This window comes from Lycorma delicatula, chromosome 1 (assembly GCF_047948215.1).
Source record: "Lycorma delicatula isolate Av1 chromosome 1, ASM4794821v1, whole genome shotgun sequence".
NCBI lineage: Eukaryota > Metazoa > Arthropoda > Insecta > Hemiptera > Fulgoridae > Lycorma > Lycorma delicatula.
Window position 1 is genome coordinate 70,979,329 of NC_134455.1, and position 14,499 is coordinate 70,993,827.

Genomic DNA, 14,499 nt, shown 5'->3' on the forward strand with positions numbered 1-14,499 from the left:
ACACATTTTTTTTAGATTGTATCTTTGGAGGTGAGCTGCAAAGAGACCTCTGCATAGACATTCCTGCAGTCTCATAGTGAAACTCTGTATGGTTCGACCCAACATTTCCACAGAAATTTCAGCAATTGCTGTATGAATGTCGGCTTTTTTAGCTCTTTTGTCATAGCAAATCGACTATTTTACATTTTGCTTTTAAGGTGACCCCACGAGAAGAAATTGCACATCTACAAATTAGGAAACTAGAGAGACCGTGGAATATCACCATTTGTCAAAATTCTACGGTTGCCAAACGATTGGCATACAGCAGCTATCGATATTCATGCCGTGTGTGATGCTGATCCATCTTGTTAAAAGCAAACGTTGCCAGTAATTTGTGAAAATCTCTCTAGTTTTTGCGCAACAAAGTCTTTCAGCAGTGCGACGTATCAACCTGATGTGATTGTAATCGTGAGGCCAACCTTGTTTTCAAAATAATAACGGTCTTTTATGAGATACGAATAAAAAAGCATACCGCACGGTAACCTTGTTGCTGTGTAGTGGAGCTTGGTGTAGCTATGTAGGATTCTCTCATGACCAAACACGAATATTTTATTTATTAACAAATCCGTTAAAGTGGAAATGGGTTTCGTCTGACATCTACAGTTTGTCAATAAAGTTTGTCCTCTCTTATCTTTACGACCATTTTTTCAGAGAATTGATGACGCATGTGTGATCATTTGGTTTCAGGTCAAGGAAGATTTGCTATTTGTACGGATGAACTTGTACGGTTGGTCGAACACTTGAACGATGTGACTATAAAGACATTTCATAACGACGAATTGAACAGTATTGGATTCTTTCGGTAGTAGCTCGAATAGTTTCAATATCATCTGCCGTACGAACGGTCCGCACACCCCCTGAAGGTTTCTTTTTATTGTAGAATCCGTTTCCTCAGAATCATGAATCGATTTATTAATTGCACGTGTTGACGGTATTCGACTTTTCCCACACCATTTGGTTATTTTTTAACCGATTATTTGCCAAAACAATTTTTCATTTTTTTCAAAATAAAATACTTAACATTTCTACAAATAAAACGATTGAAAACTTGACATGGCCGCCATTTTGAAACTGTGAACGTATTTAAACTGTATTTTTTTATATATTAGACAATTTTGCTATAAATATGTGTACCAAATATTGCTGCGATCCCTCAAGCCGATTTTGAGATATAAATTTTTTATTAATAAACACAATGGCGGTAAAAGGAAAACGAAGTGATATTGACATTTTTTATGCGTAATTTTTTGTTCATTCTGACATGTAGAATCTGAAAATATATAGCCAGCTACAATTTTAATTATATTTTTGTTTATTATAGATAATGTTTAGAGATATTTCATTGAGAAACTTTATTCGACGGTTTTAAAAGTAGTTTTTTCAATTCTCACATTTCTACATGCAACAAATATAATTGAGTACAGCAAATTCATTACGCCAAGATTTTCTCTTTATTACAGGGAAATACAAAATTTTTTTTCGTTAAAGATATTTATCTTTAATGATAATTATTTTAAAACTGATTATGTTGTTTATTATCTCAATTTTATATCTTTTAATTTTAATCTTCCAGATTATAAATTATTCTAAGCAGACTATTTGTGTTATGTATTAGTGGTGGTAAATTATTAGGTTTTCATTTTAAATAATTGTTTACTAAAAAATAAATTTATATTTTATATATTTGATAGTTGATTAATTAAAATCATTCTTTTCATCTTTGTGATATCTTTTATAGCAAAAAAATAAATATTAGTAGTCTGACTAAAAGGGTTAATAAAGATGCTTCTCAAAGTTGTTTCTCGCTAACTTTACAAAATAATTTAAAAGGCAGAAAATTACTGGAGAACACTGAGTGTCACACAAATTTTAGAGAAGACAAATATTTTGCCAGTTCGACACATTTAAATTGCTCACAATCACTTTTCAAATAATGCTCACAATTTTTACTTTCCGGTGAATATAACTAGAATTAAAGGAGAAAGTATATTGATCATGTCAATAATATACTATCGGGTTGTTTGGAAATTTTTACGTTTTAGGGTCCAGCTATTTCATCTATACAAAAAACAAAAATATATATGTACATGCGTACGCATGTAGGTATGCGTATCACATTGCTTTTGGCTTTATACCTCAGGTTTGACTAACCTATTTTCTTCAAATTTTGATCAAATATTTTTATATACGGGGCATTGATCATGTTCATTTTTTAATCAAAATCCATTCAGAAGGTTGGAGGATATCGCGAAAAAAACAATTTTGATTTTATTCAGAGGCATTTTAGAAAAAACAATTTTTTTAACTAATACATATATAAATAATCATAGTTTTTTTCAAAAAATTGATCCCCACCAATTAAAATTGAAATGTATGATTTTTTGTTCATTTCCTTTGGTTTAGATATATTTTTTTTTATTTTTTTGTAAGTTTATACTTGATATATATCTAGATTTATTTATATTGGTAGAGCTTTCAAGAAATGTCCAAGATTTTTTTTAAATTATAGATATCGGACACAGAATACAGAAAAGGTTTTAGAAAATTTTCTTTTTCTTATTTTTGAAGGGGTTTTAGACTTAGAAAAAACTTTACTTAAGCAAATTTGTTAAGCTTAACCTATATATGAATATTTGTAGAAAAAATATCCTTAAAATCTATTTCCCAACTCTAGAAATTATGTGCTTTTTTTTTAGTCTAAGAATACTTTGACAACTTTTTATGTAATTTAAAAAAACAGATTCGTAACGTAAAAAAACGTTTTGCCAAAAATTAAAAAATATTTAATTAAAATTCAAAGAAAAGTAAATTAAGGCATTAAAATTAAAAAAAAAAAAAAATGTCTATCTTTCCTATTTAGAATTCTGAAGTACAGACCAAATTCAAATTCCTTTACAAGTGAAAAGTAATGTAATCGAAAATACATAAAAGAAACTTCTTTATATTTCTTACAAGTTATTTTGAATTTAAAATAAGATTAACAGCCTGAATGATGACTGCATATATTTTCACAAAAAAAATCATTTATTGTACGCGGTGAATGTTTTTATTTTAAAATAGAACCTATGTTTTAAAAATTTCCTTCAAATTATATTGAAACAAAACTTAAAATATTTATTTATGTAACGTTTTGTATCGTATTTATGCTGATATCAATCTTAATAAATTTATTTAACTTAATTAAGCTACACATTACCAAATAATACAATTAATAAGATTATAAATGAAGTAGATAGGAAATTAAAAAGAAAAACCAGTTAAATCATCACACCCACCATCCATCAGTACCAATATATATATATATATATATATATATATATAGAGTTAATGATACAGTACAATACAATACGATACAATACTATATATATATATATATATATATATATATATATAATTATAATGAAATGGAGGGGGGTAGTAAGTGAACGGAGGAAGATAGCAGCCAGTTTACACTATTCAGTGCGTACAACGAACTAAACTTTGGTTTGTTGTTTGTAAACACGAAACATAACTCTCGTTCTATTTATCACTGTCTACACAAAATCTAGTGCATCTCAATATAATACAGGTAATATTAAATAGATTAAATGAATTTTTAGTAATCATTTTCGATTAAAAATGATTTTTCTTAGTGTAAAGTATTAAGTTTACAGTAACACAAACAAAAAGGTTGGTTATTTAATGTAATTTTGTATTAACAAATTTTTATTTTTTTGAATGAAATTGTAATAACATACAAAACAACATGAGTACGATAACGAAAACTTCTTTTGAAGTATTTTATGAATTTAATATAATCGAGTTCAGTGATAACTAAACTTTTTTTGACTAATACACGCTGTTAGCAATTTTGACTATAATATTGCTATTCTTTTAGACTGATAGTAAATTAACTAAAGGGCTTGCAAAGAAGCTTCTACGTGATAATATAATGATTAAAATATATAGCGAATGAAGAATTCCCTGCCTAAGCGGGATTTGTACCTAGGACTTCCAGATGAAAGGTTGAGTCCGCCACAGAAATCGGCGGAGTAGTAAAATAGTTATTTTAAATTTCTATTTTCAATTAAACCAATAAATTAAAAATAATAAATTTAATAATATTATTATAACAATAATAAATAATATAACAAAATAATATTAATAATGTTATTAACAGTGTCGTATTTTAAAAACCTTTTTTTAATTTAATTACATCTAATATCAATAAGATTATTTATTTATTAAATAAATAAACATCTCTCATTACAAGTAAAAATTTAATCTTTTTATTTCATGTATTTTTTTGGGTTAAAAATATGATATATTGATTTTCTAATTTTTTCACGTTTAAGAGATGAGATAAAAAAAGTATGAATTACGAATAACATAGATAAATGCAAGTTAAAATTTTTTTCTCTTCTCTCAATTATTAGAAATAAGAAGATACTTTTTTTTAATTGATCTACTTTGATATAAGTATCAAACTCCAGATGAAAGGCCCAGTATATAAATAGTATTATGTATGAAAAAAAGTTTTTTTCACGTGTCTAGGGAATTATCAGTTAGAGGACAATAAGAAAAATATTTTTCTTGAATTAAATCAAAATTTTTCTTGAATTAAAAAAAATTATTTAAAAAATGTAATAACTTGGATATCTGTACATTTATACACATTCTAATTTCTATAAAACAGTGGTTATCGTATTGAAAAATATGACATGTATTTCGACAACTATTATAATATTTATTTTAAATTCAGACCTTTGCCAGGAATCTAAACCAGAAATTTCCGTTTCATTGATGCTATTAACTGAGCTACCAAGGAAGTTAGTATAATTTTTTTTTTTATGAAATAAAATAAAATTTGTGAAGATTATGAATAATTTACAGGAAACACTATAAATAGTGTTTCCTGTTCACCTCATCCTCAGTCCACCAATAGACAGCCTTCCGAACCGAGCTTCTTCTAACCAATGATTCTTCACACGACTCCGATAACACACGTGCAACTCCAACTTCCAGCATCATAACGAATCACGCTTGTAACTTGCCTGGCTCAAATTTTTTCGACTTAAATTGAGCATAACTCAAGAACGACCCAATTAGTCATCATGAAATTTTCACATGTAGAATTTCAAATACACTAATACAGCATATCTAAATTCCTATGAAATTACTCGTAATTTTGGAGGTTTTTGAGCCATAATATTTTATACATAACCTATATATATATATATATAATGAAATCCTAATTTAAATGAACGGGATTTTCGTACTCCTCGTACCTCAAAACGTAAAGAAAATTTATTTTCACTTCCTACTTGAAAGTAATCGCAAAAAATCAATGGAACGTTTCCGAAATGTATATTTTATATTTGTGATTATTTACTTATATTTGTGATTGCCATTAATCAATACTAAAAAAAAGCCGGGCCGCAGGCCCGCCGCAAAAATATTACATGGTTTATGTTGCATTACACATGATTCTGTTGAATGATTTGCCAACTGTAACTAAATAACGTTCATGAATTTAGCGTACTAACTACAACAAAAACTTTTGCAATGAAAGCTTCAAAATCCTAAACATTTTTAGCTGTTTCTTCAGTTGTGATTTTGTAACACAGCTCTAGCCCCAATGTTTTCCTTTTTTATTCCCGAAACATAAATATAATTTTAGATAAATCGTTCGTATAATGAATTATATAAATCGTTCGAATGAATGAATCGTTTGTGAGCTGTGCGCAGCTGCTCGGCACACCAGGTGGTCCGCTCTGCGCCAATAGCAACTAAAATAAATATGTGACCACATACATCAAACAAACAAATCCTCGCACTATCCTCTTTTTTATGGGAAAGAAGAAGGATATTAGTATTAAAATGGAACCAAAATTTTTACCTCAGAAATAAATTTCTAGTTTGCATTATCTTCATCGGGTAAAGGCAAATAATAATTTATTAGTAATAAAAAAATTGAATGTAACTGCACATATTAAGGCTACTTGCCATTTGGGCTAGTTTTCCATAGTTTTTGAATTTTTTTTCTTAGTTATTCTAAATATAAATTAAAAAAAAAAATATTTACATTTAATTCTATTTTATATAAAGTTTTTAATATAATTATTCCATTAATTTCTTTCGTTTAGCAGACTTTTTTGCTTCTTTTTCTTTTTTCAAGGGCCCTAATGGGTCGATAGTTTATTATTAAATTTATCCTAGAGCGGAAGTAAGGAAGATAGGTCGATAGCTTCGTGCATCCAAGCGATTTTTCCCTTTCTTTCAAATAGGAGTTATAATCGCTTTCTTGCATGATCGTGGATATATACCAGAAATCCAAATTTGGTTAAATAATTGTAGTATCTTCTTCCTTGTAATGATACCTAGCATTCTGATCATTTCATATCGGATGTTGTCTGGATCGGCGACAGTGTCCGCCGTTTTATTCAGAGCATGATTGAATTCTTGCTCAATAAATTTTTCATTATAATACAAATTAGCCTGAGTATTAAACAACATATCATTTTCAGTTTCAGCTTTATACTACTTAAAATCATAATCATAATTTTCCTTGCACGCAGCTTCATAGTGACTCGCAAACTTCTCGGCTATGTCCGAAGGTGAGACAAGGAGCTTTTCTCCATCTTTGATACATCTTTGATACCGGATACCGCTTTGACTTTGCTCCATACCTTTGCCAAAGTTGTCTGTCCTGTTATAGAGGAGATATATTTTTGCCAGGCGGTTCTTTTTTCAGTTAAAATAACTCTTTTGACACAAGCCCTGCATTTTTAAAATTTTATTAAAATTTCTTGCGTAGGACTTTTCTTAAAAATGTTGAAAGCCCCTTTTCTTCTTCCTAATACCTTTACGTACAGCATCCGACCTCCGACCACCAAGGAACAACTGGAAACTGCAACATCCCTGAAGTTTGTGGAATGTGCCGTGATGCTGCAGCAGCAATGACATTTGTCACATGTTCAACATTCCTATTGATGTCTTCAGTTATATTTGGAAAATGAACATCTCTAGTGAAGCTAATCTAGTCAGCTTTGTCAAAAACCCATCTCTTATGTGTAGGATACAATTTAACGGGTGTATTTAATGACACCACGATTGGAAAGTGATCATTTCCATGTAAATCTTTATTTACTTTACAATCTAATTTATGCTCTGTGGTGGCGCTAGCAAAAGCTAAATCAATGCAGGATGAAGAACCATCCCAGGCATTAAAGAAGGTTCCTGTACCGGTATTTAACAGAGCATTGAGTTTGATAAGAAACCTTCAACTGATCTTCTTGCGGGTTCCAAGCGACTGGATCTCGAAAGAGGATTATGAGCGTTGAAATCCTCCACAAAGATGACAGAGAGGGGCAATTGTTCCAGTAGGTTATGCAAATTCTCGTCTCTCCAGTTAAGCTTATTCAGATACAAATTGCATAAGGTTTTGTTGACTGGGCGGTGTTTGCGTATAACTACCGCTTGTAAATCAGTGCATAGATGAACTTCTTTGAAGGCACAACGAGTTGCAGAGTTGATGGCAACTCTTTCTCTTGATCTTTAGTTAGTCATCACGCCTAACTATGTTGTACCCTTTTAATCTCAAAGTGTCAGTATTCCTTAAATGCGTCTCATAAACAAACGCATAAAGGATTTAACTTTTTCGTTAGTAGCTGTGACTCACTCACATTCGACAAACATCCATTCATATTCCATTGCAAGATCGACTCAATTACACCTACCATTGTTCAATTTGAGATTTATCGCCTAGATTTTCCCTTAGGCCAACCTATTTTATATTTCTTCTTCATTATCCGTACACCCTCCACCACTGAGGATAGGGTGTCGAGACCTGGGAGACATTATTCTCTTCCATCGGATCATCAACCTCTGGTACCATCGATGGTGATGGGGAGGATGTTTTGTGGCTGGCATCCAAAGATATCGACTCAGATGGAGCGGGGAATATTTCATCCAAGTCCATGCTGGATGCACTCCCCAAAGATATTTTTACGGCGGACAAAATTCTCGCCTACCCTTTTGGAGGTCTCTGTTCTTTTGGAGGCTTCACAAATATTTTAACATCTGTTTCTTTACAGTCACTGACTCACTGTCTTTCTGATTTCCCTGAGTGGGAACTTTCTCTATCTGGACCTCAACTTGTATCAAATTAGGTTGCAGCTGTTGTGTTTTTCCTTTACTCTGTTTATTTCTGTTAGCGGTCGTTGGTTGAGAAATCTTTTCTATTGTACTTCTTGAACTTTTGGTGCAGGATTAATAAATTCTTTGCTAGTTTCTTAGCTACTTTCTCTAATTGATCGAGTTCTTAGTTTCTCAGATGATCCTTTCAACCATATTTGCTAAGACTGGTGCTACCTCAGATATAACGTCCTTAGGATTCAGAGAAGTTGCAGAAGCTGCTGCAACCTGGGCGTAAGACGTTGATTTAGGCAATCTATTATGCATTATTTTATTTGCCTCAAAATAACTGATTTTCTGCATGACTTTAACTTCCTGAATGGCTACCTCTTCTTTATAAATTGGGCAATTTCGCGATCTAGCCAAATGTTGTCCATGACAATTTACGCAGACTGGTGGATTTCTGCCTGGTTCATCTGGATGTAATCGATATCCACAAGCGCAGACCTGTTGTATCATGCAGTGTACAGATGTGTGTCCAAATCTTTGACACCGGAAGCACCGCAAAGGAGTCAGTATAAATGGGCGAACTTCTTCCAGTCGGTAAAAACCGGCTTTTATCTTATCAGGACACTTTGGCTTATTGAAGATCTGACGTGGAGGGTACTACTTCTCTGTTCCGTCGTGTATTTTATCGTCGACACACTACAACTCCTTGTTCAAAAAGTTCTTTTACATTTCCTCTTCTGTGCAGTTTAATAGGTCTCTACACACGACTACTCCTTTGGAGGTATTTAATGTACCATGCGGTGAAATCTCAACGTCTATAACGCCGATATTTTTAGCTTTAACTAACCGGAAGGACTGTAAATAACTTATAATTTTGTCAAACAAACCAATACTTGTTTTCCTAATTTCTTTAACCGTACCTCCTCCAACTTCCGTAATTCCACGTGAGATAACGAAGGGACTGATCTTTGTAAAATCTCCATCGCCTCTTCTTATAACCAGATATTTCAGTACTGCTGATTGACTCTTCGGTCGGAACTTAGTTTGGTCCGACTTTTCCTTTTCGTGAGCTTCAAACCTCTTCCGTGGCTCCGGATCTGAAGCCAAAAGTTCTCCAAGACGAGGGTTTTTATGTGGATCCTCTGCTACAACGAGAGTGGATGTTGGTTGTTCCATAAAAGTTTGTTCATCAGTCAATTTATCATAAGGTGCAGGCGGAGAGACGGTTGAGCGTGCCCCGGATCATAGATCCTGCCTGGGTTTCCCCAGTCAGCCGCTAAACACATTAGACGGAGCAAGACTTCAGCAGAGCAGGCTCACAGCAGCTCACTCTCAACCCAGCTCCACAACCGAGAAGAGAGATGAGCATCACCCCCCCTGACAGCACTCCGCCAAGCGTCGGCAATACAGATCACGGTTATGCCCCCCCCTCCGGCCACGGCTGTAAACTGCGAAACAGACAAGCACAACCGTAACCAGCTTGGAAAGCTCGGAACTGCCAATCCCGTATTCCACCGGGAAGTCCATAACAAGTATCCTGCTGATCAACATAAGTGCAAATACCAAAGTACCCGGTTGTTGCCCGTTCCGGACGTGTGCGTAGATTTTATTGCACGGGCGTGGGGTTGGATTTATCCGGGGCATTATTATTATTATAACCAAATATTTCTGAAAAAGTTTCAATTTCTTTGGTCAACAGGTTTTCGAGATATGACAAAAAAACGTTTTACAAATAATGTCGAATTAGACCCCACTTCTAGAAACTCGACGAAAAAATCGTCTTAAAACTTCGGAATATAAATAGTATTTTCATGGTACTGAAATTAAATTTTCTAAGACTACAAAATGAAGAAAATTACCCCTCCCCCTTTCATAATTTTGTCAAAATGTAATATCATCATCGATGGTTTAAATTAAATTGATGGTCTCATATACAGCTGACCTTGGGAGGCGAGGAAGGCCTGGATAGATTTGACAGTACTAGTTTTTTAAATCGCATTTAGAAGTTAACACTTTATAAAGAAAATGCTAAATACAGCAATAATTTGATTTTGTTTTAATTAAAGCATAGCAAGGGTGATAAACGACTGGATTCTACGGAAATTTCTACACCAAGTACTGCCCTACAGTACATTCATATATAAAAAAAATGAATATATTATCAGTTAATACTTATGTAACTTATTCCCTTATTCATTTCTACTAATATAAATTTAATTCTGAAATATTAAGCTTAAATTAATAATTTAATTTTTAAGTTTTACGAAGCTAAAATTATTATTATATTAATCTAAATACTTTTTGATGTACACTCGTTCTGATATGACTAATTTACAATCCAGCATACAAAAAATATGTAGGCGTGGTAATTGCTGAACTATCATTTTCCCCGCCACTTTCTGGATCATGTTATGATTTAGACCCAGATGCTGTTTCTAAGATCTGTATTACTTTATGGTATAGTATGTTACGAGGATGAATACAGATTTACTAGACTTTTGTAAAACGTTCAACCGTCATCCTTACGTCAATAACTAAAATACTAAGTTAAACCTCATAAATATAAATAAAGTGAATTTCAATAATTCAGAGATGAATCCCTTTATTTGGATGACTAAGTGTGTTGCAAATAACCAAGTTACTTTATAACCACAAAATTGCTCTAGTTAGTATTTATGCAAGATTATAGTCGTATTTAGTGATGGCATTCAGTTCACAGAAAATCCGATACTTCGCTGACTTTATTGATGAATCTGAAGAAGACAGTTTTACGGACAGCAATATGGGTTAACCTCCAAACCTTCGTCATTAATAAAGACTAGTTTTCCCAGATCCTTGAAATTTCAAGTCTCTAATCTACCTAATTCTGTGCTTTGTATGAATTATTACTGTACATTACGGTTAGAAATAAGTATTGTTTTTTCCACTTTTCTTGGTGGCGATGAGTATTCAGCAACTACTTTCTGTAAGCATATAATACACCAGAAAATCTCTCCGTCAATAATTTTTTATTTTTCAAGTATTATTGCAGATCATTTATTACCATCATTGATTTTTACCACTGGGCACAGAATTTTGTTCTTTCTTACTCGTCCACACTCGCGCGCATACACAGACACACACACACACACACACACACACACACACACACACACACACACACACACACACACACACAAATCTTACATAAGAGTTACAACTTTATTTAATTTTTTAAGAGTTTGACACTTAAAACGTAAAAACCCAAAAAAGGAATTTGAAACTTTTAAATCAGTGATTCTCTACCTTTTTAGCTCGACGATCCCCAAATAGTGTTCCCTCTAATTTTTAGTGACCTATGTGAGGATAGTATAATCTTTTTTGTGTTGCAGGTTTCCAAACATAAAACAAAAAATCTTTGTGCAGAAATTAAAAAAAAAATTCCATACGACTTAAAAAAAAATAATAAAGCTATTATTACTACGCAACAAATACCTATGTAGTTAACCACTTAACGCACAGCTCTGTGACGACCAGAGGTAAATTACATATAATTTAAAATTACAATTACATTTAAAATCAGTGTTAAGTGGTGAAGACATCTGAATGAAAAAAAATAAAAAAATTCAGTGAATTACCTTCTAAAAACATAATCTGGTTCTAACTTTTTTCGACTGCAGGTAATTAACTCACAGTTGTTTATTATTAATGTTAATCTACTATTTTTAAAAATAATAATCACAAATAATTAGATAATTTTAAATATTTAACATAAATTTTAAACATTCTATTGAAGACTTATTAATTTTTTAAACTTTTCTCTCCTGTCTTTTGTTTTTAATCATTATGAATAACATTTTTTAAATTTACATAAGATTTTACTCTTATCAACATATAAAAATGAAATTATTTTAATCGATTTTTATGTTTTGTTTTAATTACATTCATTAAATTTAAAGCCCCGCTCGTAATCTGCACTACTGGCCAAAAAGGTATCCACAGTATCTATCTAATAATTTTGTAAATTCGTTAAATTGTTCATTATGTAAAGAAAATATTACCAAGTCTGTAAAATTTTTTATTTGCTTAATTTAATTTTTTTGGGCATAGCTTATTTAAAGTCTTTATAATTCTTTGATATTACAGCTTATTTCCAACAAAAGTTTTATATTTTAAGCACAGTTTCTCAATGCCTAATAATCCGTAACCAAAATCGCATGATGACAGAGCTGTTACATCAAAGGATATCCAATGTTATACCTCATCTTTTTGAAATTTTTCTTCTGAAATTTTACATAGTAAATTAATAACTTTTTAACATATTTAGTTAAATTAAATATTTCAACTTTATTTACTACAATATTGTGGTCAGAAGCTGCTTGGAAAAGCGTGTTCACCTTACTACTCTACTACGTTGCCAAAAAGATATTGTTCTTTTATTTTATTTATTTTTACACGAGGAAATTGAAAAGCATCGAGTGGCGTTAGCTCGCAACGCTGAAAAAGTTTACGTAATGCAACAGGTTCTAAAATTTTATTTAAAATTTCTAAATTAGTTTGAAATTCAATATTTTCTAATTTCTTTAAACAGAATTTTGAAATTACATCATATCTATCTTCATTAAAGTATTCCATTAACGCTTCATAATTACTAATAATTCCCTTTACAGGAGAATGCCTTGATAACCACCTCACCTCACTGACGGGCTTGAAAGTTATAGCTTAATTTTCAGAAGCGTCAATAATATCTTTAAATTTACTTCTTTACGTTGTAGATCTTGAAATTAGAATATAAATAACTCTTACAGCAGTTTCAATATCTTTTATCACTTTCCAAGCGACAGAAATCCATAAGTCTTCACGAAATGCAGCACAATGTTGTTGAATAAAATGTGGTACACTCTATTTTAATTTAGCTGCAATATAATTTTTTTCCCAACATCACGAAAGCTCCATCTGAAGTAAACATAACGAGCTTTTTTAAATCAATCTGGTTGTCTACATGAAATTGTAAAATTGCAAAAAACATTGTAGAAAAAAAGTAGATATACGTGTTGAACTGATCCTTCACATTCTCAATACTGCTGTCCTCAACAAGGAATACGAAGATATCATTGAGTTGGCGGCAGAAAATGTAAGGAAACGAGTTGAAAAGTCCATTGATGAGAAGGATGCAAATTTCAAATATTTATTGTAAATTAATGCAGTGTAAACCACGGTGAGTACTTAAAAAAAAAAAAAAAAAAAAAATTAAAATCAAAAACATATTAATTTTTCAGAAGTCGAGATTTATTGCACTAAAATCATTTATTTTTAATTTTACAAATTCATAATATTTTTTGTTAAGATATGTTTTGTTTGGTTTAGAATCTATTACATAAATTTTCTCAAATTTAAATTTTCTACAAATTTTGATAATAAATATTAACCCAAATTTTAGTCGTTTAATAAAATTATTGTACCTCAAACCTAACAAAACCTGTTTTTCGTCACCGAATTTTTCTGTTTTACGTTGGATATCATGTTGCTACGAGGAAATACAGTTCTGGGACCCTTTTGTATTCTATTTTTCAGGTCAAAATAACATAAGAAATCATAAAATTTACTCCTTATATAACGCGTTAAAAGTTTCAGTGATACCTCATTTCACCGGGGAAACCGAAAACCGAACAAAATGTTTCGCTAGTCGTAACTCGATAATAAAGTGTTTTCGGATATATGTTTACATGAACCTTTTCTCTTATTTCAAGCTCTAGCATCAGTTCCCAGTTTATTTACCTTTCGTCCCGAACAATATGTATGTAAACACTCTTAGGTATTAATATTTATAATCCCTAGGGATCATGAAGATATGATCTTAGATCCGATTGGAATATCTATAGTTATGTCAGGTCTATTTCGAGCATACTAAAGGGAAATAAAACGGAATCTACCATGAATAATATCAATTTTTCATTGATATTTTTCGGAGAGGTATCTGTTGAGAGCCAGACTAAGGAATGATTCTTGAAAGAGGGCAGCATCTCTTTCAGTAGTTGTTAGGGGCGTGAGTCACAATGACTTAAACGGCCATATCAACATCACTCAGTCCTCTGAGTACTGCGCAGCTGAAAGCAATGGAAAACTAAAGCTGTTTTTTTTCCAAGAAAATGTGGCTCTGTGCATTTTCACATAGAAATAATGGAGGCGCCTTCCTTGGTAAAATATTCCGGAGGTAAAATAGTCCCCCGTTCGGATCTCCGGGTGGGGACTACTAAGGAAGGGGTCACCAGAAAAGTAAAAAATAACATTCTACGAGTCGGAGCGTGGAATGTTAGATGCTTAAAAAAGATTGGTAGGGTAGAAAATTTAAAAAGG